The sequence below is a fragment of the Anser cygnoides genome, chromosome 4 (assembly GCF_040182565.1).
Source record: "Anser cygnoides isolate HZ-2024a breed goose chromosome 4, Taihu_goose_T2T_genome, whole genome shotgun sequence".
Classification (NCBI taxonomy): domain Eukaryota; kingdom Metazoa; phylum Chordata; class Aves; order Anseriformes; family Anatidae; genus Anser; species Anser cygnoides.
In genome coordinates, this window is record NC_089876.1 from 23,629,314 (window position 1) to 23,641,942 (window position 12,629).

Genomic DNA, 12,629 nt, shown 5'->3' on the forward strand with positions numbered 1-12,629 from the left:
AGTTTTCGATATTCGCCCCCCGTCGCAGATACATTAGTGGGGGTGAGGGAGCGCTGCCGCAGGGTGCCCAGGCGGCTTTTGAGGATCTGCAAGGAGGAGACCCCACAGCCTCTGCGGGCACCCTGCTGTGGGTGTCCCTGCTGGAGCAGGGGCTGGAGCAGGGGCCTCCAGAGGGCCCTGCCGGCCTCACCAGCCTGTGATCATACAGCAAAGCCCCTAGGACGGCTTTCTAGCCCTGGTGACAGCTGTAGCCGCTCCCTGCCCGCGAAGCACCTCGCCCCTAGCAGCACCGTGCTGGCAGGGCTGCTTGCCAAGTGTGGCATCGTGGCCCAACAGCCCCCGAGGCCAGTAGAGTTTGCTCCTTGCCCAACTTGCTTAGTGTTGATCAGGTGCTGCAGCAGCTCCCAAGCACCTAGGTGCCATGCCGAGCTCTTGGGGTTGCCCACAGCATCTCAGGAGGGCTGGTTCAGGTGCATCTCACTCAGGGGTTTCAGCCACAGTTGGAGAAGACCCCTCAGCCACCACTGCCCCTGGGGGACCCTCACTGCCAGGGCATGGCACAGAGGCTGAGGAGATCTGGTGGGGATGGTCGCTCTGCACCAGGACTGCCCCACACCCACAAGGAGCGGTGCTGGTTACCAGAGCTGGTTGAAGCTACTCAGTGTAATGGTGGGGCAGTAGGGGCCTGCATGGCATTGGTGGAGGTGCCACTGCCTCAGTATTCACACTGAGGCTCACAAATGTTCATATCCTTCATGCAACTCTTCATTAATTAGCCCTTAGCTCACAGGGCACCACTCCTACACTTGCCCTTTTTTTACCTCTTCCCACCCTTGAGACCTCAAATTTGTACTTGTACACCTTGATTCTTCACAGTTCGACTCCAGCATAGATTTACATCCTGTTAAACCAGCTCACATGCTTAGACCTTGGCCCACTTTGTATTTCAGCATCTATAACTGGACTTTTCTGCTGTCATGGCAAAAAACCTAAATCATACTCTTACATCAAGGCAGCAGCAATTACAGCTTCCCATTAGTTCCAAATACATTACTCTAAATTATTCTGATCTAAATTATTTATTTATACTTGCTCTTACTCATTTTAAATACCTAAGCAAAAAATACCATTAATTTCAGAAACAATGTTGCAATAATTATAAAGCCATACACATGCTGGAACGATTTGTTTATCTAGTACCAACAATGTGGGCAGAAATACCTTTATTGACTAGAGCTATTCTCAGCTATATCAAGTACATTAGATTGACACCTTTGTGTTTGAGCAATTAGTCCATCTAATATCTTTTCCCCATCGTCCTTTTTGGTAAAGAAAATACGCAGAAAATCATGTTCTTAAAAGTAGTAGATCAGTATCATTGACAGAGTGCACTGGAAACTGCAACTCTGGAAATAACCAGTCTTAATCTTTTTACTGTGTGCTTGACTGTCAGCTCTATTCGTGGTACAAATTGTAGCCATTATTTGTACGTAAAAGTATTTTTTCAGAGATACATGTATGAAAAGACCAGGATGATTTAACACCCGAGATAAACATGTTGACAAGTAAGGATGAAAACTGCTGTCTCTTTTCCTTCTTTGGGAGCAAGAGAAAAATACTTTTCAAAGAATAAACATTTTCTGAATCCAGTGACAGAGCTCTATTGATTGCTCAGATACTTGTTTACGTACCCATTTTTAGCATCTATTAAGGTGATTTTACAATTCCTTTAACAATTTGAGGTTGAATACTATATTTCAGAATTTGTTTCTATCTTTAGCTGAGTTTGACTGCTATTTGCCCATCATCAGCCTTAGGAAAGGCAACACAGCAGTCCTGAGAACAGACTAAGCCATCAGAGACAGCTATGACATAGAAAATAAAAAGTTAAAGCTTAATAAAAAAAAATACAACTGTGGAATACAGTACCTAAGCAGTATAAGTAGATATGGCTGAACTTTTTGTGAAAGTTTACTTGTGTATTCAGCCTGAAGTAGTTCAGGAATTTAAGTGCTTATAAGTGGAAATGCCTCTTCTGAGTCCAGTAGATAACCAAGAACTGGAAGTCTCAGATTTCTTATGTGAACAATTGGTTGCAGATTTATTCATTTATTAGCAAGGAAAACTAAGAAGGAATGAACAAAAGTGTCCTTTTCAACGGAGGGGGGAATCAAACTTTCAAAAACATGTCTGTGATCCTCTCAGGTTTTCTACAGAAAGTACTGCTACTCATCTGAGTAGCTTCTTCTCTGCCACCTAAATCGTGACTTTTTCTTTTTTTGCAATGTGGTTCTCTGTCAACTGCATTTAGGATCCTAAGGGAGATAGAGATGAGGAAAAGGGGGGATGCTCCTTTTTTTGCTTGGAAAGTATGAAACTCCATTTCCCAGCTGACAGGTTATCCACAAAGTTCAGCACAATTTCTGAACCACATCTGCCTCTGTGAAACAAGCTATCCAGAGGAAGCCTCTCTCTCAAGGTCTCTTTCTGACTTCAGAAGCACTGGTTGTACTTTAAAAAAAAAATATTAGAGAACTAATCTCAGTTTAAAACACAGCCCACAAGCAGTGAGTTGGCACAATTTCTAAGGCAGCAACTTCCTGGCCTTCTTCAGCCACTGGAACAAATGCCCTTGGGAAACTGCAACTAGAAGATCTGTGAAACTACCCACAGACTCCTACAGAGAATAATAAACCTCATTAAAAACACTGTAAACCATAAAGTTTCCTGAACAGACTCAAAACTTGCAAGAAGGTTTAATTAACACAATCTATGTCAACTGTTTCCTCAAGATCTCTAAAATACATCTTTGTTTTCTTCCTATTAATAGTTAGTAACATTTAGTTTGCTCCTATTAACTTATTCCTATTAGTATGTTCCTATTAGCAGATAAAGCAATGAATTAGGAAGCATGCAACCAATTTTTCTAATGCAAAGCAGTCGAGGAATTTTCTTGTTTAAATAGCCTTTGGCATTGCCTACTAATAATTGAAAAAAAAAATCCTATTTTGTACTTTGTGCATGCAATTTGAAGAGCTCAAGTTTTGCCAATATGTATTACTACTCATTTCTGCATTTCCCTTAGAAATGCTCACTACTGTTACTAGAAATTTGGAAAATATATGTCTTTACTTGACTTTTATAACTAGGAGGCAAGTAAATATTACTTGTTTTGCCTCTTATTTTTATTTCAGTCACATATTAAGTTACATGTTCTTGGGAAGTTGTCCTATTGATTAATTTTTTTTTCATTATTGTTCCACTGTTGACTTTCTTTATTAGAAGACTTTTTCCGCATCTCATTTTTGTTGGTAGGAATATCAGAACAGAACTGACAGCTAGCCAACTCTCATCTGTAAAAGTTACAGAAAGAAAAAAACCATTTGCAGCAGTAAATAGAAGATAGAGAAGCCATTGCTCTGAAATCTTAAGCAACATGGTCTTGAACGTCAAAACAAGGAAAATATCTTATTTTGACACTGGAAATGTCACATCATCAGTCACTTTTATATGACTTAACGAGATACTTGAAAATTGTTAATCAAGGTGCTAGTCTCACAACTGTATAATCCCATAACATGTATAAAAATGATTACATATATACAAATATTTCATTGTAAAACTAGCCAATACTACTGCAAGTAAAGCTTGAACACATAAAATACCCTTTGAAATTAAAATGGTACATTTCCACAACATTTAATTGTTCAGTTTTATTTATTGCTAGAATCACAGTTAAGACACAAGCTTCTTTGTGTCTGCTTTCTAAGAGCTCTTTCTAACCCCCTCACGCTCAACCACCAAAAATAAATAAATAAATATAAATCATATGTATTATCTAGTATTACCTATACGTGCAAAGCAAGACTACTTCTAAAACATTTTAAAGCTGCATCCAAATGCCAGCAGTGTTTAAAACACCCACGTATATTAAAGAGGCAGCCTTTGGTAGCAGTAATTTACCTGACAGTGTTTTACTTTACAGACCAGAGTGAGCCAAATTATAATGTAGAACAGTAAGAGAGATACTAACATCAGGAACAGCGATGATGGGGAGAAAACAAAGTAATTTCATGTGTCAGGTATTAGACACTCATAAAACTCAAGTTTAATTATTGGTTTTCTGACAGAACTTTTACGTACTCAGAGGCTCGATTCCTCACTTATAAAAGAGAAACTGCAAATTTCTGTAGGACTGAGACCATTTCTTAGTATGTGTATCCAAATATGAGGACTAGGACATCTTGGGTATTTGCATATAAGAAATTATATATATTACAAATAGATAAATAAATAAATAAAAGCTAACCTGAAACAAAATACTTGGACCCAGACAATTAACCTACCTTGGACATGATACCTCTAACTTAAGGCAGCTCCATTTGTCAAGCCCCTAGTCAAAAATAAATAAATAAATAAATAAATAAATAAATAAAAAATAAATAAATAAATAAATAAAGTTGGAAGGGACATTCTCAGCAAGCTGTTTGAAAGCTAACCTAATTATTACTTTCTATTTTGCTTAATATGCAGCTGTTTCTACTGATGGAAGTAAATGTATTTCTGAAAGGCTCTGACTCACATGGAAAAAGAAGATTCTAAAGCCAGCAGAACTGTAAAGAAAATGCAGTTCTGCTCTAAAATTTTAAGCTTCATACTTAACAAATTGTTCATTTCTACTATATTTCATCCTGTCTGGTTGAGATAATATCAGTAAACAAGCCAAGCCTTTAAAGTAGTGTTTTTCTGGATGCAATCTCCCTTTCCCTCTCTTTCTTCTCCTGTCTCTTTCTTTTCGTGATTCTGTCCCTCTAATGCAATTAGGTTGCAGGACTTTCTTTGTCCGTAGGAATTCAATTTCAATTTTATTTGTACCCACATGAGGTCAGGGTTGTGGTTCTCACCATTTGAGGAAAGAGATGTCTGGTTTAGTCAGGACTGTCTCCCCTTTTTTTGTGGTGGGTCCCACTGATGAGGGTAGAATCTGTTTCTTCGGACCAGTGAGTATAAAAAAATACTTGGTTCTGGAGCCAAATCATTAAGCTACCTGGCTGAGAAGAAGACCACAAGGCTGTAGACACTGTCCCAAGGACAGAGCCAATTCTCTGCAAATATCTGCATGTGGATTGGAAAAAAACAATTAAAAACAAGAACTGGAGCCTAGCACTTCCCTCTAGGATGCCAGCCCGTAGCATTAGAGCAATCTTGGTAGGGAATAAAGAAGGAAGTGGTGCAATTAGCTTTAACTCTTTAAACTGCTGTGGTTGTCATTATGTTCCTGAGACACCAGATCCTGTTGATACTTGGTAGGTGTTCCCCAGGAAAGCCTGGCAGATGGAGCTCTCCTCAGGGAGCTGAAGGACAGGAATGTCGACGATCTGGATTCTGATCGGGTTTAGGCATGATTCGGTGTTAGCTGGGTCCTAAGCATCAAAACAGATGTGCCTTCAAATGTTTGGGGAGCTTTAAAGGCTCTGCTATGGCTGTTAGGAAGCTCAGGTGCCTCCTGAGTTAATCAACAGCTTTGGACCTCAGTGGAGTATGAGGATGTACAGGCTATTGTTAGACGGGCCTCTGGGGACACAGGGAAAAGGGAGGAGCTCGAGGAAGCACCAGAGCAATGCCTGAGTTTGACTAAAAGATTACAGGAAAACAACAAGGTTCATCCTAAACTGAAAGGATTTGTGAAAGAAGACTGGTGGTTTTGAATGTTGTGGAGAACCATGTTGTAAATATGCAGCATAGCGTGGCTTGTTTGGTGTGTGGCAGATGCGGAACCTGATGCAGCACAAGGCAGGCCACGGCCACCCAGATGACGGCTTTCCTCTTGGTTTTATGCTGCCACAGATGCTAAGGAATTTTTTACACAGTAGCTAGTAAGGAAAAGTCAGCATGTAACTGCTCTAAGGTTCTGTATCATAATGCGTGTTTTAAGCAAATGAGAAGTAAATCAAAGGCCTATAGTAATGAAACCAGAATCCACTGGTTCACATTACGTGCTGTTAAGTTGTTATGAATTAATTTGTCACAGCTGAACAATACTCATCAGGGAATTCAGTGATAGTACAAGTGGGTGGAAAACTAAGCCCGATACTGTTACATGAAGTCACAAGGCATGAAGAGCTGGTTTCATTAATGGCCTCATACAAATAGCACATTCACAGCTCTATGTGCCTAAAGCTAAATATATATATACAATATACATATATTTATCTATATTTATACATACATATATATATATAAGGGAATTTAGAAATATGCATATTCTACTAATAGAAATCCAATCATTCCTTTCAGCAACATCTGTAAGCAAAACTATCGAAGTAACTGAGGAAGGTCACTCTTGCATTTCAGAGAAGCAGGAGGGGTGCATGGAGATACCCTCGTGGAAACCTGGAGCAGCTTCTTAGATCTGCAGTGACTTTGGCTGGCTGCGTACGGGGGGGCAGAAAGTACCTGGGGGCAGAGTCCCTCCCCAGCTGCTGCGTAGGCAGACTTGCAGGGTGTGTTACACTGCAGATGTTTTCAACACATGCAGATCTTTTCCAGTTCCCAGAGCTAAGTCAGAAGATAAGGACAAACTGAAAAGCTTGGATGTTCTAATTAAACAAATTTTATTTATTCATTTCATCCAGTTCAAGGATATTTGTTATCCTCATCTTCTTTGTCTCTATTATGAAAACAGATAATCTGCCGGTTGGGATTATTTCAAATTAGATGAATTTTACATTCAAAACTTCAGGTAAGATTTGAAGTCACCTTAGCTTCTGAGATTTCATCATCAATAACTTTCTGAAGATTGTATTAATAACAAAAGCCAGGTAAACTAGTAAGGAGATATAAATATATCTGTTTGGCATTCACATTTCAAGGTTTATGATTCTGGTCTGTCAGAAACATGTAAACTCAACTGTATGCTACCTCACTACTTTGGAGGATTTCTCAATCCTCCGATCAGAGACTGCTGTCTCAGGACTTAGTCACTCTGAAGTATTATTTTTCAGAAAATCTAGGAATTTTATTCTGGGAATTACGAACTTCATTTCCTGGAAGAAAATAGGATGTAGGCCTGCAAGAGAGAGGTTCTGCAAAGAAACTTATGTGGTTTAATTAATAACTTAGAGGCTTGCTTCCTCATGAAAAGCCCTACTTTGAGCATACTGGCTATGCAGATGGAATAGTACATTCCTTGAACATAATACTGAGGCTGGAGCTATTAAAGTAAAATAAGTCAGGCTGCAGTGGTAATTATTCCTCAAATATTTTCATGGTTTGGAAATCTGGAAAGTGATCTCTTAGCCTGACATGGTTAGACTTGGTTGACCAAAATATTAGCTACCATATTTAAACTCCTGAAGCATGGTTAGATTATGTGGGTCAAACTCCAGAGGCAAGTAAGCAATTGCTAAATTACAGTATCATGGTGTGGAGAGGATAGCCTTTATTTCTTCCAACATTTCAGAAGTATGCTCTGAAAAAAAAATGGGACTTGTCAAGTTTGCATGCAAGGAGCTCTGTTGAAAACTCAGTGAAGAATAGATCTGTTGAGATAAATTTCAAATTTTGTTAGGCCTCTTTATTCCCAATGCCTTTTATGTGAAACTCTTAGATAAGAAGCCACACACAGATCAAAAACTGTAAGGAGAGGGAAGAGATGTGATCTGAATTCCAGATGTGATCTGAATTCCATTGTTTACAACAATGTTTCTGTTGATAGGTATAATCCCTGGTAGATCACCGATCATTCACAGCCAGAGAATACACAATGTTAGAAAAATATATAGACTGGAATGCAGTAAGATATGCAACACACATCGTTGTGTTGATGCTTATTGAACACAATACAATAGGCATTATTTTGGTCCTTTTCTGGCAGAAAATGCTTAGGACTTCCTAAAATGCTATCAGTATTAGAAATTCCTTTGCTGACACTTCACTGGGAGTGTCAAAAGCAAGATGAGGTCTTTAACAGGATACCTAATTACCTGGTAATTGGAGCTGAAATGGGAAGTCTCAGAGAAGTGAATAGGGAAAGTTCAGCAGTGGAACGTGTGCTTGTTGCCTCTTATGTCACCACACATCCTTGTGAAGAAAGTGCCTTCATCTCTATAGCTCATTTTTAGATATTAGAGGGCTGTGATTTGATCTCCCCTGTTGGGCTGAACAAAACCAATTCCTTCAACCTCCCTCCACATGTCACGTTCAAGCTGTTAGGTTAGTCCTTCATGACACTTGCACAAGTTCTGCAGCTAAGAAATATTTTTCTCTGGAAGACGCAGAAGAGTTATTGTCAGGGACTGAAATGCAAACAGCTACTGAAATCCTACATGACATCTGGTGTGCAAAGTTTTCATTGTATTGAAAAGACCTTGTTGGATCAACTACCCGCAAATCTGGATATGAAGAACAGTTAGGAGTCTGGATATGAGCAGCTGGGAGTCTAGGGAAGACTTCTGTATGGAAGGAATGGTGTCCCAAAGCTGGGCAGGAAATCATGTCCCCTGACTGTAAGGATTTTCAAGGTTTTGACAACTTTCTCTCTTTCATATCAGGACAGATCTGAGATCTGAAGCATGAGTAAGAATATTTTTTGGTTAACAACTCATGAAAAATCAGTGTTGGTGAAAGTTTTAAAAATGTAAAATATGTAAATCTGAGAAGTCCATGTTTTTGCCCCAAAAAAATCATTTACTTGTAGACTGATCTTCTAGTTAGTTTGCTTTAAATGAAATACAATTTTCACTAGGGACAGAAAAAAACTGTTACCAGAAAACAATTATTGGCATAGATCTGAGTGCAGATAGTCACTTTGGGAAAAGTTAGAAGGCTCAGGAAGCAAAATAGATTGTGGTACTATATTCTTTGAAGAGACGCTAGGCAAGATTCTGTTGCTTTTCACCAAATGCCACAAACCTGGGCCTGCTCTGGTGAAATTAAGACCACTGTACAGTTCACTTATCTTTAGTGTCATGCTTTTAAAAATTATAGTTGTTAACTTCAATACAAATTCTAGTAAAGGATTTTTTTTTTTACTAGCAAGCAGCATTCTTCTTTTTAATGGAAACAAGTAGGATGTGTTCTCAGACAGGAGCAGATAAAGGAACTGCTCATCTTCTGTGTTTTGTGTGGAGCGCATGCTCATGTTAATTGTCTTGTTTACTGGCCGTATCACCTACCCTTGCCACAAGATTTGTGGCATTTTGTGGAAGGATCTCTTCCAGGATTTTAAAAGGTGTATGATAATTAAATTAATATGAAAAACATCTTGTAGTTGAATTGGCTGTTTTTTGGTCATGACATGCCCCATACACATCAAGACTTAGCAAGTGAGCTTCTTATGGACAGGGAGAATTTTTTTTTTTTTTTTTTTTGAGGGGCAGATATTAAATTTACTAGAATATGTGATTTCAGAAGTTCCTAAACTTTTTATTAAATTCAGTCAAACCTGTTTGACTATGTTGACATAGAAAACATACTACAAAAGGTGCGATCAAGTTCGTTCATTTGCAGAGGGAGGAGATGTTGTTTAACCTAAAAACCTGCTATGTTAGCCTGCCTTTGCAGTGTGGACAAGTTGTTTGCTTTCCTTCTGGGTCTGAAATGGCTTAAATCCATAGGTCCTGCTTTGTCAAACAGAGCCTCAAATCAAGGGGTTATGGAAGCTGAGGCTGGCTGCTCTTCTCAATCGTGGATGCTGCTCTGCTTCATACAACCAGCCAAATCTTTGCAGCAGCAGAAACTAGAATCCAGTATCTTGTGTCCTAACCACAAAGATACAGAGTAATTGTCTTTCTTTCCTACCACCTCAATGATTATTTAAAGATTTTTGTGCTTAAACCAGTGTGCCTATCTCAAAATATTGTATATTTTGATGATTTAACACACTGTCAGACTACATTGTTTCTGTATTCTAGGAGAATATAGCAGATGCTGGACAACTGGAAAAGGAAAAAAATAAAAAAGGAAATTCCTCCATAGTTCATAACTGATTTTTCCCTACTAATATCTTCAATGAACTATTTAAATTCATGTTAAATCAAATGGTTATTGTAAAGTTTTTTTTGTTTGTTTGTTTGTTTGTTTGTTTGGGGGGGGGGAAGCTCCCAGTTTTAATATAGAGCAAACCAATTTCTCCTGCCAGAGTATTTACTCAAGAAAATGTTGGCGGGTAGGGAGATGGAACAAATCATACTAAGAAAATTGCTTGACTTGCCTAGACTTGCAAAGCAGAATCTCAAAAGAGTGCAAATAATATTAATACATTAGGATGAGGACAGGCTTAAAAAGGATGCTTTTTATATGAATCACTATGTACGCCAAGCACTAATCTGCAACAATTATATCCTTAACGGTCATTATTACAGGAACAATATTTAGCCCAGCCTTCCTCTGGAAAGTCATGGCCTAGAATTATATTAGTGCCTAGACTGATATATCTCTCTATGATATATATAATAATATAATATAGAATATAGAGAGATACTATTGCCTAGAATTATGTTAGCTAAAAATCACAGATTCTTAAATTGCTTCACAGGGAACATATAAGTAGAATATGGTGCTAGATATTATTTTCTAAGGATTCATTTGACCTTTATTCAGCCTCCTAAAGTAAACGTTTAAATTATTCCACAGCATCTCTCAAGAGTGTTAAGTCAACAAAAGGCCTTGTGTCTCCAAATATTTGCCTCTGATGATAGCACACTGCAAACAGAAGCCATAATCAGGGTTTCCACCTGATGTTTGTAAAATGTAATCTTGTCTCAGCTACCGAGGTCCTGTGGTAAAGGTAAGAAGCTCCTGTTGAACATTTCCACATTCCTTCAACTCAAAATATTTTGACTGAAAAAAGCAAAGGCATTTTTGTCAATGGTGTTTGCCCGTGCACCACACTAACAGCAGAGTGCAAGCCAAACCAAAACAGTACTGCTGTATAAGGTCAGATCCTTCGCTTAATTCTCCACTGCAAGGAATTCTGATGAGGGGATTCTGTTTTGCCTTTAAAATATGAAATACCTTTTTTTGAAATAAAAATCAAACTCAAATGGTGAGGTAAGTTCTGTTGAGAGAAAATACCATCAGACAGCAAGCCTGTAAACTAAGCATCGGTACTTTATGCTACCTCCCTCTCAGCTCTTCCTCCTGCCTTTCTTCCAGGCTGCTATCACGTGGCGTGGGAGGGCTTGGAAGCAGGAGGGACCCGGCCACTGAAGCAGCCCAAAATAACTGGAGAACCAGTTAGTGTCTGAGGGGTGCGAGTCAAGTCTGCATTTGCTATAGGCTCAGACTTGAGTTTAAAAGCAACACAGCTTCTTGCTCTGCCTTTCAAGCAATTTATAGTTGAAAAGCACCTGAAATCTGGTAGGTGAGTAAACAGCAATTTGCATGGTGTTCTGCTATTAGGAGACAAATTATACAGGTGAATTTTGGTGAATCTTGGAGGGCCGCTGGTAGTATTGGAGCTGAAGAAAAGCCTAGAGGCATGATCAGAGCAACAAACCGAGAAAGGGGTGATTCACCAGCACACTGTCAGTGGTCATCATCGCTGCAGCTGATGTGGAAACACGACACTGCAGTCACATCGTCACAGCGTTTGCGGGAACCCATGAAAACGAAGGGGAACAAAACTTGGTTGTGGCCAAGTGAAGTCCGCTTTTTGAAGCAGGACATTCTGCTGCAGAAAAGGAGGGGAAATGCTGGCTGCACGTCTGTCCCTCCAAAAAAAACCAAAACACTGACTGGTTTAGGTTGCTGCTTTTGAAAGAGCTCAGCAAAGCTCTGGCTCTTGCAGCAGAGATCTGACTTTGCTGCAGTTCATAGCCACAAAGCCCACAGCTGCTTCCTAAGGTAGGCAGCTCACAGATAAGGCCAGGCAGCAAGATCAGTTCAGCTGAGCATTGCAGAAGCAGCATCTCTGCACCTTAAAATAGGAACACAGATTTATTTTAGCAGCTGAAAAGGTTAGAACTCCAACAGAGCCATGCCAGGAGCTTGTGGTTTAATCAGCTGAGGAAATGCTGGCACACGATCCTTGCTGGTCACACCGAGGTCTGCTTGCAGCCCTTTTCAGGCCGTGGGTAGTGGTGTTTTCAGGCTAACCTAGGGTGCTGCTCTGCTGCGGGAAGGGTTTGCTTTTGCTCCTTTGTGCATTCTTGGTTTTGTTTATTTTTTCCCCTAGTTGTACAAGCAGTTCAAGCTTATATTGCTGACTGTTTCAGTGTTCAAAGCAATACTTCCAGCAGGTGATAAAGATAAAATCTGCCTATAGTAAATCTGTGGAGAAGTGCCCTATTGACACATGGGATTTTGTTTCATTCAGTCGTTCTCTTTCTTCCAATCCTTTTTCTATTTTCTGACTTCTGTATGTTTATATTCATCTGTCTGTACAAGTGACTATACTTGCAAATATCCCAAATAATGATGGAGAGGGTTTTTGTTTGTTTGTTTGTTTGCTTGCTTGTGCTATGGTCAAAGCACCTTCCTTTCTTTGGCAACTAAAATTTCCCCATGTGTTTAACAGTGATGTTGGCACTGCAATTTGTGCCTCAGTGCTGACTAACCTGCCAGGAGCCTGCAAGCTGTCACAGCAACCCAAAAGGCTTCTAAACAGCTCGTAAGCCTTCCAGTAG

The 12,629-nt window shown here is 39.6% G+C and overlaps 1 protein-coding gene across 1 annotated transcript in view; it reads left to right on the forward strand.

Annotated features, from left to right (window-relative positions):
• The window catches only part of PGM2 (phosphoglucomutase 2), a 42,328-nt gene that overhangs the window by 816 nt on the left and 28,883 nt on the right, over window positions 1-12,629 (forward strand). The gene's annotated exons all lie outside the window — the stretch shown is intronic.